The sequence below is a fragment of the Canis lupus genome, chromosome 8 (genome assembly GCF_048164855.1).
Source record: "Canis lupus baileyi chromosome 8, mCanLup2.hap1, whole genome shotgun sequence".
Lineage (NCBI taxonomy): Eukaryota > Metazoa > Chordata > Mammalia > Carnivora > Canidae > Canis > Canis lupus.
The window spans coordinates 32,549,908-32,568,904 of NC_132845.1; the positions used below are offsets into that span (position 1 = coordinate 32,549,908).

Genomic DNA, 18,997 nt, shown 5'->3' on the forward strand with positions numbered 1-18,997 from the left:
ATTCTGTATGTTTTAAATTGAACACCAATAAAAAATAAATTAAAAAAAAAAGAATTTAAGTGGAAGATACAGTAGTTTAATCCAGATCTGTGTAACCCTAATTCCTTTTCTTTAGTTATTTCCATACTATAGTTAGAATATATTACAGCAGAGCAACAGACTTATAATGTAAGAATGTAAGTAAATAATTTTTATGAAACAGAAGATTTGTGGTAGAAAATAGTGGAAAATAAGTTTTTTTTCTTTTAAAATTACCATATATTTACAGAATGTGGTAAAAATAATGCAGAATGTTTCCATGTTCCCTTAACCAAGTTTCCCCTAATAGAAACAAACTTGTTACTGTAGTATAATAACAAATTCAAGAAATTGACATCAGCACAGTGCATGAAATTTTTGTAAGATTGCTCCAGTTTTACAGATACTCATCTGTGATTGTGTGTGGGGTGTGTGTATAGTTCTATGCAGCTTTGTCACATGTATAGATTCACGAGACCACTTCCACTATAAAACTGTTACACTGCCAGAAATCTTGCGCTACCTTTTGTAGTTATACCCATGCCCAGAGTATCTGTACCATTTTACATTCTCACCACCCATGTATGAGAGGTCCAAATTCTCTGCAACCTCTCTAGCATTTGATATTGTCAATAGTATATTTTATTAACTGTTGTAATATATGCATAGTGATAGTTCGTGTTTTTTTTAAGATTTTATTTATATATTCATGAGAGACACACAGAGAGAGAGAGAGGCAGAGACACAGGCAGAGGGAGAAGCAGGCTCCATGCAGGGAGCCCAACGCAGGACTCGATCCCGGGACTCCAGGATCACGCCCTGTGCCGAAGGTAGGCGCTAAACCGCTGAGCCACCCAGGGATCCCTGTTCTTTGTGGTTTTAATTTTCATTTGCCTAATCACTAGTAATGTTAAATACATTTCCACGTACTCATTTGTCATCTGTTTATTCTCTTTGGTGAAATGTATGATCATTTATTTGCCCATTTTCTATTTGGATTATTTGTTTTCTTACTGTTGAGTTTTGATCTTTTTTTAATATATAGAAGTCCTTTGTCATATATGCTGTTTGCAAACATTTTCTCCTACTCTCTAGTGTGTCTCCTTAGCTTCTTAAAGGGGTCTTTGGCAGAGCAAGGGTTTTAAGTTTTTATTAAGTCCAGTTTATTTATCTTTTTTCCATCTGTGGATCACGCTTTCTGTTATACATATAAGAACTCTTCATCAAGTTCTAGGTCCCAAAGATTTTCTTCTAAAAGTCTCAAAGTTCTACATTTTACATTTACATCCACAATCCATTTTGAATGTTTTTCTATAATTTTTTAGGTTATTTTTATTGTTATTTTTTAAACTATGCATGTCTAATTAGGCCAGCACCATTCCTCCCATCTGCCTATCCCTTTTCTTCCTTTCTTCCTACCTTCTTTCCTTCCTTCTATTCTTTCTTTCTTTCTTTCTTTCTTTCTTTCTTTCTTTCTTTCTTTCTTTTTCTTCTTTCTCTTCTCTTCTCTTCTCTTCTCTTCTCTTCTCTTCTCTTCTCTTCTCCTTTCCTTTGTTCTTTCTTTCATTCCTTTATTATGTTTATTAAAGTATAACTGACAGGGATGTCTGGGTGGCTCAGTGGTTGAATATCTCCCTTTGGCTCAGGTTGTGATACCAGGGTCCGGGCTTGAGTCCCGCATCAGGCTCCTGAAGATACCCTGCTTCTCCCTCTGCCTGTGTCTTGGCCTCTCTCTTTCTCTCTCTCTGTCTCTCATGAATAAATAAATAAAATCTTAAAAAAATAAGTATAATTTACATACAATAATCTATTAGCTTCAGGTATACATCATAATGATTCAGTATTTTTATATATTATAAAATGATGCCCATGATAAATCTAGTTTCATCTATCACCATACAGTTATTACAATATAATTGTAATACCATTGTAATATTATTATAATAATAAAATAATTGTATAAAATATTGTAATAAAATATTATTTTAACAAAAGCATTTTTCACATATATTTCATATTATTTCACATATCATGTTTTGCATAATACCTTTTAAGTATATTCATGTTGTCACAAATGAGAAATTTCATTCTCTTCTAAAGCTGAATGATATTCCATTTTAATATACCACATCTTTTTTATCCATTCATCTATTAATTGACACTTAGGTTGCTTCTGTATTTTGGTTATTGTAAATAATGCTGCAGTGAACATAAGGGTGCATGTATCTTTTCAAATTAGTGCTTTTATTTCCTTGGAATAAATATTCAGAAGTAGAATTGCTGTGTTGTATGGTAGTTCCAAATTTTTGAGCAACTCCCTATTGCTTTCTATAGTGGCTACACCAATTTGTGTTCCCATCTGCAGTGTATGAGGATTCCTTTTTCTCTACATCTTTGCCAGCACTTATTTCTGGTCTTCTTGAGAATAGCCATTCTGACAGGTGTGAGGTGATATCTCATTTTGGTTTTGATTTGCATTTACCTGATAGGGTAGTGATGAACATTTTTTCATGTGCTTGTTGGTTATCTGTATGTCCTCTTTTGAAAAATATCTATTGAAATCAGTTCCCTATTTTTAAAATAGATTGTTTTTTATATGAAGTTGTATAAGTTCTTTATATATTTTAGATATTAATCCCATATTTCATTTTCCTTATCTGTAAGTATCTTCTCTTATTCAGTATTTTGCCTTTTTGTTTTGTTGATGGTTTCCTTCGCTATGCAAAAGCTTTTTAGTTTGATATAATCTCATTTGTTTGATTCTTGTTGCCCTTGCCTGTGGAGATTGGTCTAAAAAAGCTTACAAAATGCTTACTATCTACTTTTTTTTTTTTAGAAGTTTTATGGTTTCAAGTCTCGCATTTAAATCTGGAGTCCATTTTAAATTTATTTATGTGCATGGTATAAGAGAGGTGGTTCAGTTTCATTCTTTTGTATGAAGTTGTCCTTTTTTCCCAACACCATTTATTGAAGAGACTGTCTTTTCCTCCTTCTTATATATATATATATATATATTCTTGAATCCTTTGCATAGATTAATTGGCCATTTGTGTGGGTTTATTTCTGGGCTTTTTAGCCTCTTCCATTGATCTATGTGTCTGTTTTTGGGCCAGAGCTATACTGTTTTGATTACTATAGCTTTGTTGTATAGTTTGAAATCAAGGAATATGATACCTCTAGCTTTCTTTTTTTTTCAAGTTAGCCTTAGCTTTTGGGGGTATTCTGTGACTTTATACAAATTTTAGGATTCATTTTTCTAGTTCTGTGATAAATTCAACATCTTTCCTTGAAAAGAATATTCTTCTTCCATTTTATTGCCTTTAAGTTTTACCAAATGTCAGTTGTCCCTATTTCTGCGGGGTTATTTCTGGGTTCTATATTGTGTTCCATTGATTTATTCCCACTACTAATATAATAGTCTTGATTACTGTATTTATATAACAAGGCTTAAAGTTGGCTAGAGTAGTTTCTACCTTCATTTTTTCCACATTGTACCCAAAATGTCCACATGTTTTCTCATTCAAAACTGTTTTAGCTATTCATTTTAGAATAAAATTGTTTATATCTACAAAATATCTTGCTAAGATTTTGACAGGATTTGAATTTAAGTTGAGTATACATCAAATTGATTGCAAATCAATCTGAGGAGATTTAATATCTTAAGTGTCTTCTAATCCATGAACATACTACATCTCTCCACTTTTTTCATTCATTTTTAAAAATTTACTTCATCATCAGTTTGTAATCTCTACCATACAGATCCTTTGTATTTTGTTAAGTTTATACATAACTAAGTATTCCATTTTGGGGATACAGTTGTAAATAGTTTTGTTTTTTAATATAGAGATCTAACTGACTTTTTAAAAATTTAAATTCAAGTTAGTTAACATATAGTGTAATGTTAGATTCAAGGTAGAGTTTAGTGATTCATTAGTTGCATATAATACCCTGTGCTCATTACACCGAGTGCCCTCCTTAATGTCCATCACCCAATTACTCCATCTCCCTACCCACCTTCCCTTCAGCCACCCTCAATTTGTTCCCTATAGTGGAGAATGTCTTATGGTTTCCCTCTCTCTCTCTCTGTTTCTTTCTTATTTTATTTTTCCTTACCTTCCCCTATGTTCATCTATTTTGTTTCTTAAGTTCCACATGAGTGAAATCCTATGGTATTTGTCTTTCTCTCACTGACTGATTTCACTTAGCATAATATCCTCTAGTTCCATCTACATCATTGCAAATGGCAATATTCCATTCTTTTTGATGGCTGAGTAACATTCCATTGTATATATGTACCACATCTTCTTTATCCATTCATCTGTCGATGGACATCTGGACTCTTTCCATAGTTTGGCTATTGTAGACATTGCTGCTATAAACATTGTGGTGCAGGTGCCCCTTCAAATCACTGTTTTATCCTTTGGATAAATACCTAGTAATATAGTTCCTTGGTCATAGGGTAGTTCTATTTTTGACTTTTTGAAGGACCTCCATACTGTTTTCCAGAAGATCTGCACCTGTTTGCATTCCCACCAAACATGTAAGAAGGTTCCCTTGACCCCACAACCTTGCCAACATCTGTTGTTTCCTGAATTGTTAATTTTTGCCATTCTGACCAGTGTGAGGTGGTATCTCATTGTACTTTTGACTTGTATTTCCCTGATGCTGAGTGATATTGAGTATTTTTCCATGTGTCTGTTAGCCATTTGTATATCTTCTTTGGAGAAATGTCTGTTCATGTCTTCTGCCCATTTCTGGACTGTATTTTTGGTTTTTGAGAGTTGAGTTTGATAAGTTTTTTATATATTTCGGAAACTAGCCTTTCATCTGATATGTCATTTGCAAATATCTTCTCAAATTCTCTTGGTTGTCTTTTAGTTTTTTTACTTGTTTCCTTTGTTATACAAAAGATTTTTAACCTGATGAAGTCCCCATAGTTCATTTTTGTTTTGTTTCCCTTGCCCCTGGAAACATATCTAGCAGGAAGTTGCTGTGGCCAATGTCAAACAAAGCCTGTGTTCTTCTCTAGCTTCCTATCAAGCAACCTTTCTAACTTATCAAGGTTCTTGATAAAAACCTTCAAGAGAATAGGAATAGTGGGAACTATCTCCACATCATAAAAGCCATATACAAAAGACCCACAGCTAATATCATCATCAATGGGGAGAAACTAAGAGCATTTCCCCTAAGGACAGGAACATGACAGTGATGTCCACTCTCACTGCTATTGTTCAACATAGAACTGGAAGTCTTAGCCTTCCAGACAACAAAAAGAAATAAAAGGCATCCAAATCAGCAGAGAAGACATCAAACTTTCACAATTGTCAGACAATTGTGATACATGATACTCTATGTAGAAAATCCAAAGGACTTCACCAAAAACTGTTAGAATGGATACAGGCATTCGACAAAGTCACAGGATATAAAATCAATGCACAGAAATCTGTTGCATTTCTAAACACCAACAATGAAGCAGCAGAAAGTGAAATAAGGAATTGATCCCATTTATAATTGCACCCAAAACTATAAGATACCTAGGAATCAACCTAACCAAAGAGGTAAAATATCTGTACTCTGGAAACTATAGCACACTTATGAAAGAAGTTGAGGAAGACATAAAGAAATGAAAAAGTATCTTGTACTCATGAATAGGAAGAAAACATGTTGTTAAAATGTCTATATTACTGAAAGCAATCTATACATTTAATGCAATCTCTATCAAAACAACACCAGCATTTTTCACAGAACTGGAATGAACAATTTTAAAAATCGTATGGAACCAGAAAAGGCCTTGAATAGTCAAAGTAATGTTGAAAGAGAAAAGCAAAACTGGAAGCATCACAATTCTGGACTTTTAAAAAAAATATTTTATTTATTTATTTATGAGAGACAGAGACAGAGAGAGAGAGAGGCAGGCAGAGAGACAGGCAGACAGAAAGGCAGGCTCCCAACAGGAAGCCTGATGCGGGACTTGATCCCAGGACTCCAGGATCATGCCCTGGGCCAAAGGCAGGTGCTAAACCACTGAGCTACCCAGGGATCCCCACAATTCTGGACTTTAAGCTGTATTACTAAGCTTTAATCATAAGACTGTATGGTACTTGCACAACAGATACACTGATCAATGGAACAGAACAGAGAATCTGGAAATGGATGCTCAACTCAATAGTCAACTAATCTTTGACAAAGCAGGAAGGAATATCTGATGGAATAAAGACAGTCTCCTCAACAAACGGTGTTGGGAAAATTGGACAGCCATAGGCAGAATAATAAAACTGGACCTCTTTCTACACCATAAAAATAAATTCAAATGGATAAAAGACCTAAATGTGAGATAGGTATCCATCAAAATGTTAGAGGAGAACACAGGCAGCAATTTCTTTTTATCTCTACCAAACAACAGTAATTTATGTTGGTGTGGACAAGAATTATTTATATTGCTATCAGCTTGGTGCAAATTAATGTTCATCACAATAGCATCTTTTTAGTTTCAGGTCTCACATTTAGGTCTTTAATCCATTTTGAGTTTATTTTTGTGTATGTAAGAAAGTCATATGGTTTCAACCTTTTCCATGGGCTGTCCAATTTTTCCAACACCATTTGTTGAAAAGACTGTCTTTTTCCCATTGTATATTCATTCTTCCTTTGTTGAATATTAAATGACCATATCACTATTGATTTCTAGTTTCATAGCATTGTGCTAAGAAAAGATGCATAGTACAACTTAATCTTTTTAAAATTGCCAAGACTTATTTTGTGAGCTAATATGTGATTTCTTCCAGAGGATGTTCCATGTGCACTTAAAAAGAATGCATATTGGGGATCCCTGGGTGGCTCAGCAGTTTGGCTCCTGCCTTCTGCCCAGGTCATGATCCTGGAGTCTTGGGATCGAGTCCCACATCGGGCTCCCTGCATGGGGCCTGCTTCTCCCTCTGCCTAGGTCTCTGACTCTCTCTGTGTCTCTCATGAATAAATAAAAAAATCTTTAAAAAAGAAAAGAAAAGAATTTATATTTTTCTACTTTAGGATGGAATGTTCTGAATATAGCAAATCCATTTGGTCCAGTGTTTAAAACCACTGTTTCCTTGTTGATTTTCTATTTAGATGATCTGTCCATTGATGTAAGTAGGATGGTAACACCCCCTACTATTATTATATTACTATAGATTAGTTCTTTTATATTTATCATTAACTTTTTTCATGTTTTCAGGTGCTCACATGTTGAGTGCATAAATATTTGCAGCTGTTATGTCTCTTTGTTGAATTGTTTCTGAATGATTATATTATGTCCTTATTTGTTTCTTGTTACAGACTTTGTTTTAAAGTCATTTTTTTTTTTCTGATATAAGCACTGCTACTCCAGTTTTCTTTTTTTCACATCCATTTCCATGATAAGTGTTTCTCCACCCACTTTCAACCTACATGTGTCTTTAGGTCTGAAATGACTCTCTGTAAATAGCATATAGATGTGTCTTTTTTTTTTTTTTTTAATCCATTACATCACCCTGTGTCTTTTAGTTGGAGCATTTAGTCCATTTACATTCAAAGTAATATTGATAGTTATGTATTTATTGCCATTTTGTTGTTTGTTTTGTGCTTTTGTGGATATTCTCTGTTCCTTTCTTCACTGTCTTCTGTCCCTATAAATTGGCTTTCTTTATATAGGCACTTGGCTTCCATTCTCTTTATTTATTTTTTGAATGTCTATTACTGGTTATTATTTTGTGGTTGCCATTAGGTTTTACATAACTTCTTCTTATACCAGTCTATATTAAGTTGATGATCACTTAAATTTGAACCCAGTTTTTACACCCCTCTTCCCTGCCTCATGTTTTAGGTATAGGATGTCATCATACTTTATATATGCTTATTTAGTGAGACCCTTTATTTTTACAGATACACTTTTTTTTTTTTTTAACTGTTTTTGTGCTTCCTACTTTTCTTATTTTTACTTATGGTCTTTACTGTCCATTCATAGAATCATCTTTAACATTTCTTATAGAGCTGGTTTGGTGGTTTTGAACTCCTTTCATTTTTTTTTTTTCTGAGAAACTCTATTCCTTCTATTCTAAATGACATCCTTGATGGATTTGTTTGTTTGTTTGTTTGTTTCAGCACTTTGAATATAATGCATTATCATCTATCCTGAGAAGTTTCTGCTGAAAAATTTGCTGATAGCCTTATGGGGTTTCCCTTGTATGTAACTGCTTTATTTTTTCTTGCTGCTTTTAACATTCTTATCACTGTTTTTTACCATTTTAATTATGTGTCTTGCTGTAAACCTCCTTGGGTTGATTTTGCTAAGGGATCTCTGTGCCTTCTGGATCTGAATTTATTTACTTTCCAGATTTGGGAAGTTTTCAGCTATTGTTTCTTCAAAAAAATTATCTGCCCCCTTTTCTCTCTTTGACCTCTGTATCTGTTTTGGTGTGTTAGGAAAGCCAGCTGTGTCTCCTGTTCATGAAAGTAGTAGGTGGGGTACACACTTTCAACAAGGTGGGACTGGTCCTTTTCTACAATGCACGTGCAGCCATTGCTGAGACCAAAGTTGGCCATGCCTGCTCCACAAAGTGCAAGCACCTCCCTGAGACATGACTGGCTATTGCAGGGACCAATGCCCCCCAAAAGCATGCAGTTGGTAGATGAGGTATTGGAAGAATTTGTCCTGGTCTTCTGAGGAGGGGATATGCAGTGCAGAGACTGAGGCAGGCCTGGCTTGAGATGGTGGCTATTGTGTAAGCAAGTTAGGTAGTGAATGCTGGCACCCCACTGGTTCATACAATTGACAGTGTGTTTATGTTGGGGGACAAAGGAGGGAAATGGTGCCTGCCAGCTCTTTGTTCCTGCAGAAGTCCCTCAGTGAACTAAGATTAATGAATAACTTTTCCTGTTGTATGCCCCAGGCATTTTTCAAACTGCTGCTGGATCTCTACAGGTGTTTGTCCTGCTGTTTTCCTGAAGGACAAGGATTCAGTTTCCTATTGTCCTCCTGGCTCTCCCAGAGCCAAGCCTACAATTTTTAGAGTTTCAGACTTTAAGTCCCACTGGTTGTAAGAGTTCATGAAATTTGGCTCCTCTGGTTTTCAAAGTCAAATGTTATGGGGCTTTTTCTTCACCTTGCAGACTCCATGGTTAGACAGTCCATTTCTCTCTTCTCTTCATTCTTGTGGCTCCCTCCCTCCAGTAGCCAGACCTGATATATTTCCTGTTGGGCTGGCTGAGAGACAGGGGCACCCAACATGGTGGACATCTCAAATTGGGTCAAAATGGTTGATCTTCCCGCCAAAGCAGCCATGACCACCACATCATCTCCAGTAAATCGAAGCCTAGACGGGAAACTGAAACTTTCCATCCAGGACTTTCCATCCAGGGACCACCCCCCATCGTCTCTACTATCCCCACCCCCAGCCAATCACCTAGGGACATGGTGTTCCCTTGCCTAATTTGGCTAGGGACCCACCCAGATCCAGCCCCAGAACCCATAAGGCTTAAAAACCCCCACACTCCCCAACCAGGCAGGACTTCCCTGACTCGGGCCACCTCTCCTAGTCACAGAACCTTGCCCGAGAGCGCTCCCCATTAAAGCACTCTCGAACCTACTGCCTGGCTCTGCCGGGTTTTTTTGTTTTGTTTTGTTTGTTTGTTTGTTTGTTTATTTCTCCACCATTCATTTGGAAAAAACCTAACATTTCCACCCTCTCTACTCTCCATGTGGCCTTTTCTCTACATTAATTGTGGAGTTTGTTCAGATCATTTTCTGGTTTATTTACACTGAGGTGGGTATTATGTAGCCATATGCACGGGATGAGGTGAGCTTAAGGTCCTCTTACTCCATCATCTTCCCTGGAAGTCTGTAATTGATTTTTGTATATTGACCTTGTATAATGTAACGTTGCTGAAGTTATTTATTAGTACAAGGAATTTTGCAGATTTCTTGTGATTTTCTACATAATCATTCCAATAAAAATATGGAAATTTTTATTTTATGTTTCTAATCTGAAGATCTTTTCCTTTTCTTGCCTTATTGCACTAGTTAGGACTTTGAATATTATCTAAGGATAAGTGATAATAGCAAATATCCTTGCCTTTTTCTTGATCTTAAGGAAAGACTTTTAGTCTTTCTCCATTAAGTATAATGTTAACTATAGATTTTTGCAGATACACTTTATTCAGTTGAGGAAGTCTGCTCTATCCCTAGAATGCTAAAGGAAATAAGGTTTGATATAAAAATATGAACAAACTGCAGGGGGTAGTAACTGCTAAGTTATGTAATTTGTACATAAATTAAGGAAAAGATTAAGAGTTGTTAAATCCTATTAAACAAGTACCTATCAATAGAACAATTGGAGTGTGAAAGAACTAGATATAAAAAGGTCAATTTGGCAACTATTACAATAGTCCAGCTGTGAGTCTAAGTTTCTGAACCAGTTTAATGTCTATGGACATAAAAGATAAGATGTGAGTAAGGATCAAAGGAGAACTAGACTGAGTAACAAACAAGGGGCTGATGTCAAGTCTGGCTGAGGTTTCAAGCCTGGGTGACATGATGGCATTAATAGGTACAGTGAAGTTACAAGAACTAGAAGAAACTACAAGAAGTAATGTAAACAGAAAATTTGATCTATAAATGGAATTTCAGGTTTATAATTACTTATGAATTAGGTGGGTTTTTTTAGGAGACAGTTTTAACATCAAGTTTACTAGCAGTTTTATGGTCTATATTTAGATATATAATGAAATAATTTGTTTATAATTATTTTAAATAATCAAGAAACATATTAGTTTGTGCCAGATGGTTAAACTGCATAAAATTGCCAATATCTACTTTTTGGTTTACTATTTTTATGGTTCAATCTAATTTTACAAATTTATAATCCCTTATCTAAAACCTTTTGGCCAAGTAGATGTATGATTTATAATAGATAGATAGATAGATAGATAGATAGATAGATAGATAGAACCCATTTATCTATATTTTATTTCCAGGTATGATATATATATATATATATATATATATATATATATATATTTATTTATTTATTTTAGTAAAGCAATAATGCATATATACAGAACATTAATTGCCTCCCATAGCAGAAGTTAGAACAGCATGCCAAAATCAAACATATTTGTATTTTTTTCACAAAAATGTAATATACACACTGAACATCAGAATATCAATAAATAGCCTCATTTAAATTTAGAACAGAATTTGCTATCAAATAAGTTATTTAAAATCTTGCTTTTCAGAACTTTTTAGATTTTACAAGTATAAAAAAGAGTTTATGGACTTCCATGGGCTATCTCATTCTATAAATATTTTGTTTATTTTTAAATGTCCCCTTTTTTGTTATAAATTTAAATATTTAAATCATAAATCATATTTATTTATATTTGAGTTTTATAATGAATTAAGATTTTAATGAAGATCATAAACTAAATTGTTTTGTTTTCTTTGTGATGGAATAATAAAATATTATTGCTTGGTTAAACAATTCAAAATCAGAAATCATGACCTCCTATATCCTTAGGGAGAAACCTATCTTAGCAGGGAGCAATGCAGCTGTACACACTTGTAATTCAAAGGCACTGAGGCAAAAACTGTCAAAACATTACTAAAATTGACAAGGTATATGGTTCATTAGTCTAGGAGCTGATGCATTGTAAACCAGTTGGTGATCAGCTTAATAATTTGAATAAAGTTGCACATTTATGAAAAAAAAACAGTACTAGCTATTATAATTAAATTTCAAATCATGCTTGGAAGAGAGGTATATGAAGTTGTGGGCATTTATCATGAGGTCAAATCTCATGCCTATCAGCAAAATAATCAATGATCAAATGTAAAATACTATTGTTTTAATGGAAAATTTTTTACTATTTTCTCAGTATTGATTTTTAAGGCTTACCTGTGTCAAAAAGCCAATTCTTTGTTCATTAACATAGGATTAACTTATAAATGATTCAACATTCAAAAAAAATATTTAAAAATGATTCAACATTCAGAATAGTTAAATAAGACAAAAATATGTTTCACCTGTAGCTGGAAACATATTGCATATCCTGGAGTTATTTTTTCTGACTTCTAAAATTCAGTCATGCATGCAAAATATTTAATTATTTACAGTTGACATTGTTATTCTAACAAGGATTGTTCTAAAGTTCCTTACCCAGTAAAGATTTTGTATAAGGCATCACTTATGGTTCTTTACCTCATTTCATTTTTAACATGATAATTATATAGTTGTGTGGGAAGGAATGTATGTGTATGAAAAAAAAATGTTGTAGCTTACTGGTACAGAAAATTTTAGCTGGAGGTGCCATGCTAACATATACCTAAAGTGTGGGAAAATGTTTCAGAGGTTGGGCAGTTGGTGATGAAAATAGATACTGCATCAGGGAAAAATGATAAGGCTCTTGATAAAACTATAGCCTTTACTAACACAGAAAGTAAACAACGTTCCCACCAAGCCTATTATTTGCTCTAAGGGAATGTATTAACAAAAGTTACAATGATGATAGGTGATCACTGTTTTAGTAAAATTCTACAAGAGGGGATGAAGTCAAACAAGATTTGCATAAGTTGTAGACAAATAGAAGGGGAAACAGTGTAGTTAAGAGAAACTTTATTTGCTTGCAACTAAATTTTTTTTTTTTCATTTTGTCACAGATTCATTATCATTAAGTTGAGGAGAAAGGAGATGTACCTAGCATAAAGACCAATATGCACCATTTTTTCTAAGCTCAGGAATTATGACAAGATGAGAAGTTTGGCTGTGGTTATTTGCAGAAGTGATTTGACAGAAGAAAAGAGAAGGAAAAAAACAAAACAAAACAGAAACTGATTAAGTTTTTAGGGGATTTGATTGTCAAAAGAAACATAAGCCCTGCCTTTAAAAAGCCTCTGTACTGTCTCTAAATGATTCTCAGACTCTGAAACTACACCAGCAGAATGCAGAATCTGAAACCTATGGTTATGCTGAGCCACTTTTGATCCTAAAGTCCAGAACAATATTCTAATAGAAGGAGCAACAACATGATAGAAGGAACCAGAATATATTGATGAGACTATGGAGCAGAAGTCAGTCTCTTCAGACCAAGACTATCTTGATTATTCCAGGGGACAAAAATTCTTGTCTGGGCCAATATATTTTAGGTGGTGCTCTTCTTCTTACAGTTCATACCATGTACCCTAAAGGTGCAAGATGAAACTGTCAGATTGTATTAAATAATCTGTTTAAGATGATATGTGCATTGTAAAGTAGATAGGTTGATTAATGGAAAGGACAAAATAGTAATCAACTGAAACAGGGATGTCTGTTCCTAACTAAAATAGAATGGATTGTGGCAGATTAATGCTTCCATAATTAAACTAAAAATTTAAATAAATGAATGAGTGAATGAATGAGGCATTTGAGAACTGCAAAGGCAAGCCCAACTTGAAAGAACAAGACCACACTGTAAGGAGAACCATTCCATGTGGAGTATTTCCTGCGTCCGGGTGCTAGGCAAGAGGCTGAAAATCTGTCATTGATAAAAAGGATAAATATCTGATTTTAAACCCCAGAAGAGTTTTTGGCAATTTTATTAGTACAAGTTTTCAAAAACTAGAGAATTGAGCAGCCAGAAACTGCTGAAAACTGAAAATGGAGGGGCAGAAAATTGAAATTGATATTCAACCTGTTTTCTTATTGAGGCATTCATAAAATTCAAAAGTTATTCAGAACAAGAGACTGACAAATTGGAGACTTCTTTGAAAAGTAGAACAGAGATTGTTTCTGCCTAGAATATAGAAAGCTGAAAACAATGTCACTCATCCTGGAAACACCAGATAATCTACAAAACCATGGTTTTTCTTGAACCTTTTAGAGAACTTAGGTCATAAGCCAAATAATCTAAAGATAAGAGCTTCTAAGAAGAGACAGAGCTTCAGCACTAGATCATCTGTGTTTAAACATGAGAAAGAGATTAGCCAGACATACAAGTGAGTAAGAATTTAGTTTAAAATTTAAACTAATTGGATCCCTGGGTGGCTCAGCAGTTTAGCACCTGCCTTTGGCCCAGGGTGTGATCCTAGGGTCCCAGGATCGAGTCCCACATCAGGCTCCCTGCAATTCTTCCTCTGCCTGTGTCTCTGCCCCTCTCTCTGTGTGTGTCTCTCATGAATAAATAAATAAAATCTTTAAAAAAAATAAAAAATAAAAAAATAAAATTTAAACTAATTGCTAAGGTCTGAGTGTTGGCTGGCATGAGAACATACACAAGGTCCAAGGAGTCACATACACAAGGGGAGATTGGACCAATTATAGGCTTATCTCCATGGACCTGTATTAGGCACTCACAAAAATGATCAGAGTCAAGACAGTGGTGCAGTCCTGGAGAAGAGGAAATACTATAGCTACAAGAAAGATACAAACTCTGACTTAGATTTTTCTCTCCTAACTAACAACTGATTAGGTTCTTAAAGGAAGACCAACAGAAACTGTTGCTTCAAGAGGAGAGGTGAATACTGCTTATGGCTAGGGAGTGGGAAAAGGAATCAAATACTTTACCCCTGAAGGAAGAATAGGAACAATCCTGAGCCCTGGTACAGGGACAGATATAAGTATACTGCTATGAAAGGGCAAAAATGTGAGAGAGTCACTCTCTGAGGCATAAGTACAGAGAAATGAGCTAAATATAAGGTGAGAGCAGAAACATTGAGAAAAACCTTCCCTTGAAGCACATGGTAACCGTGCAAGAATTTGCACTGGAAAAAGGACTGACAGTAACATAGTTGCATAAAAATTCAAATTCAACTCAACTCTTGACTATATTGACTCAGTTCTCCTCCCCCATTTATGCCTTAGCACAAGAAATACAATAGTTTTCAGACATAAATTGTACTTACCTGATTTTGCAATCTACACATGATGTTCAGCATTGAATCAAAAATTTAAAGACACCCTTAAAAAAAAAAAAGGCAAAGAAAAACTATCTATTGTAAAGAGAGAAAGCAGTCCAAAGGACCAAACTCAGATATGATAAAAATGTTGCATTGGAATGTTCAAAATAGCTATAAGTAATATATAAAAGACTCTAGTACAAAAAGACTTTTGTACTCTAGTACAAAAGTTTCTAAATAAATGAGAAGATGGGGAATTTCAGCACATGAATTTCTATAAGATACATTTAAAAACAAAAACAAAAAAATTAAAAATAAATATCTAGCCATGCAATATTCAATATTAAAAAACACTAAATAAAAACCTTATCATATACCAAAAAACTAAGAATTACAACAAATTTGTCAGCAATTCTGCAAACTAGAAGACAATGGGAGAAATTTTAAAGGACTGACAGATAAAACTGTCTTCCCAGAACTCTGTACCTGGTGAAAATGGGTTTCAAAAGAAAGGAAAAATAAAACCTTTTTGGATAAAAACTAGAGAATTTATTGGCTGGAGACCTGCACTACAGGAAAAAAGAAATTTTCAGGCATATCAATATAATACTAGGAGAAACTTGGATCTACATAAACATATGAATAGCTATGAATAAATTTTAAATAACTGGAAACATAAAATGTTTTTCCTCATTTTCAATTACTCTAATGGCTATCTAAAGATGAAAGAGTAGCAATGTATTGTGAGTTTATGGGAAATGTAAACATAAAATGAGTAACAATAGCAAAAAGAAATCCATTCCTGAAAAATCTCTTAGCCAGCTAGGAATAGAAAGGGAATAAAAAAATAACTCACTGCTGCCCTTGTATCTAATGTGAATGTCTGAATACTTCTCCCCTAATATCAGGCACAAAGAAAGATATCTGATCTCACTACTTCTATACAACAACCTACAGAATATCGTTGTCAGTATAGCAAAGTAATTAAAAGAAACCAAAGTCATATATATTTGAAAGGAAAAACGAAAATGGACTTTATTCACATATGACATGAACTTCTATGTAAAAATCCCCAATAGTCTACAAAAAAAATGCTTCCAGAACTAATCATTGAGTTTAGCAAGGTTGCAGTATTCAAAGGCAATATACTACCAATAAACAATTAGGAATTTAAATAAAAATCAGTAGCATTCACTCTAACACCAAAAATATGAAATATATATAAACTTTACAAAATGCATGCAAGATCAGTATGGTTAAATCATAAACACTGTTGAAAGAAACAAGAAAATATTAAATTAGTAGAAATACTCAGTATTTAGATTTCAATTGGTCTGTTACATTTATAAATTGGATACAATCTCACTCAAAATGTCAGCAAGGTGTTTTGTAGAAATTAATAAGCTGAACTAAAATGTACATGGAAAGGCAAAGAAAATATAATAGCCAAAATAAATTTTAAAAATAACGAAATTGGAAGATTCATAGTACCTGTTTTCAAAATATATAATAAAACTACAGTAATCAAGAGAGCCTGGTATTGGCATAATGATCAACAAATAGATGAGTGGAATAGAATAGAAAGCCTAGAAATGGATCCAAGCTTATAGTCAGATGATTTAAAAAAAAAAAAAAAAAGCAACAGAATAATCCAATAGGAAAGGGATACTTGCAACAAATGGTGTGGGAATAAGTAGATTCCATGTGGGGCATGAGGGAAAGAACTTGACTCCTATCTCAAATTATATGCAAAAATTAATTTCAGATAAACCATGGATCAAAATGTAAAAGTAACAGTTATAATGCTTCTGAAAGAAAATATATGATAATATTTTCATGACTTTGGGTAGGCAAGATTTTCTCAGGACACAGACTACAATACACAGAAAATAATTTTTATTTGTCTTCATCACCTAAAAACTTCTGGCCATCCAACCAAATCAAACCAAAACAAAACAAAACAAATAAAAGATAATAGCTATTTGTACTACTTATAAAATAAACCTTTTGACTGAACAATGAAAGGAAGTATTTTACTGGTTTTAGTTTTCTAATCACTTAATTCAGGTAAACTAACTCAGTTTTGTTTTTTTGTTTTGTTTTTTTTTTTGTTTTTTTTGGGTTTTTTTGTTTTTTTTTTTTTCCAGTGTGGTCTTTAAACCAATTACATGAGCTACATGACTCAATTCCCTGGGTTCAGTACAGTACTATTGAAACAATCTCAGATAATTCAGTCAGAAAATCTGTGCTTTAGCTAACATGTTGGGTCATTCCTATTACACATTAATTTCAAATTACTTTAGATAAAATCCATATTCTGCACACCAGTTGAATTTATCCTATCTGATTGTCTCGATCAAAACTGAGACTCATTCTAAAATGAATTTATTAGTTATATTTTTCTTCTGATTTTTTACCATTTTATTCTCTTCCCTTACTTCTATGGCATACAGGACCCTATCTTTGTACCTCTACAGGCCCACAACCCTATCTCCTTCAAGTAATCTCTTATTCCTTCTTTTGTAAGTGCTCTTTGGGTTGTACTACCAATAGAAGAATAAATATTAATGCTAATATTGACATTAACATTAATTCCAAGTATGTTCATTTTTTATCTGTTTTCCCTGGAGAGCTCTGCACAATGCCTGGAATATAACCCACTCACAACAATCCCTTCTCACTCAGCTCACAGATCTGCCTGCATCACCATAAACATTCAGTATTATTTGTCTAATGAAATAAATACTGAATATGGGAATAATGATAACAGACTTACATCAAGGTGATCGTTTACAAAGTAATTTCATTTTCATTTTTATCTTGGTCTCTCCCAAGAAACACCAGGTTGAGTAAAATCATTATTTATAGATGGGGAAACTGAATCATAGAAAAATTAAGAATTGCAATGGATATCAACTCATTCCTGTAACCTACTATGCAAGTGGGTCACTAGACTGGTTGATGGAAGGTGGTGGAAGCAAGATTTAATATTTGGTGCTACATCGCTTCCAATAATCTACTGCTTCTTGGGCTTTTGTGACATTATTTTTTCCTTCAGAGCTACCCCTAATGCTTAATTTGAGTTCATTTATAAAGTATATTAAAGATACAGACAAATATTTTTATCCATTAGCACCTTCATGAAGAATCTGCAGGGAATTGACAATTCATAATGTCAGGCAGATTGGGAAGGGGAATGGGTATTGTAATATTATTCTTTCACTTTATTAACAAATATTAATTTCATAGTTTGCTTGGTCTCCCACTTGTTCAATCATAGTCTGAATCAATGCTGAATATGACCAGTCCCTTTGTCTAAAAACAAATACAAAAACTCTTCTGCTGAAACAATAATACCATAGGAAGAATGCTCAGAGACTTCATTGTGATATTAACAAAGGAAACCCATTGCAGGAAAATAGGCTCTTCTAGAACTCAAATGTACAAAGTAAACATATCCTTTTTTTGTAACTACCGTCATGCATACAGGTAATCACCCAAGGGTATAGAGGTCATACCAGACTTACTCATCTCCAGAAATACAACAAGTTATAAAGCTTGTGTTACCCTTAAACTCGTAGCTATGGAATTTCATTTTAAATATTATCATGGCTTGTGGTATGGAATTTTGTTTCTAAGATCATTTTAGTCCTGGAATCTTTATTTGTGGCTCTTGTACAAGGGACAGCAGCTTCAAATCTTAGATAAAGTGAACTAAACACCTTACATAAAAGGACAGGTGTTTCCACTTCCCTGTTAATGACTCTCTAAGTGTGGATGATGATGATCCTTATCAGTCATTACTAAATTTACTTCACAGAAATTAAGAATTAAATTACAGTTTCAAGGCTCATTAGGTCTTGTTAAATTTGTTGAATTGCCCACGTGTGTATGTCTTGTCCTCCATGGGATATCTGTAAAGCAGGTGTTTCAATTCATTTTAAGTTTGTTGCATTCTATTCTGCTCTAAGATTATTATACAATTGTGTTTGAAATTCCAGGTTGGGTTCTTATATTTGAAGATCAGACTTCAAATAGTCATATTTGACTATCAAGTTTAGCATAAAGAGGAATAATATGGAAATGGTCTCTTATGGG

The 18,997-nt window shown here is 33.9% G+C and overlaps 1 long non-coding RNA gene across 1 annotated transcript; it reads left to right on the forward strand.

Moving 5' to 3' along the window:
* The first annotated feature begins 716 nt into the window (after window positions 1–716).
* Window positions 717–16,549, forward strand: LOC140638069 (uncharacterized). Its single transcript, XR_012035255.1, has 2 exons — window positions 717–848; window positions 12,686–16,549. It is a non-coding gene; the product is annotated as an uncharacterized lncRNA (long non-coding RNA).
* The last annotated feature ends 2,448 nt before the right edge of the window (window positions 16,550–18,997 follow it).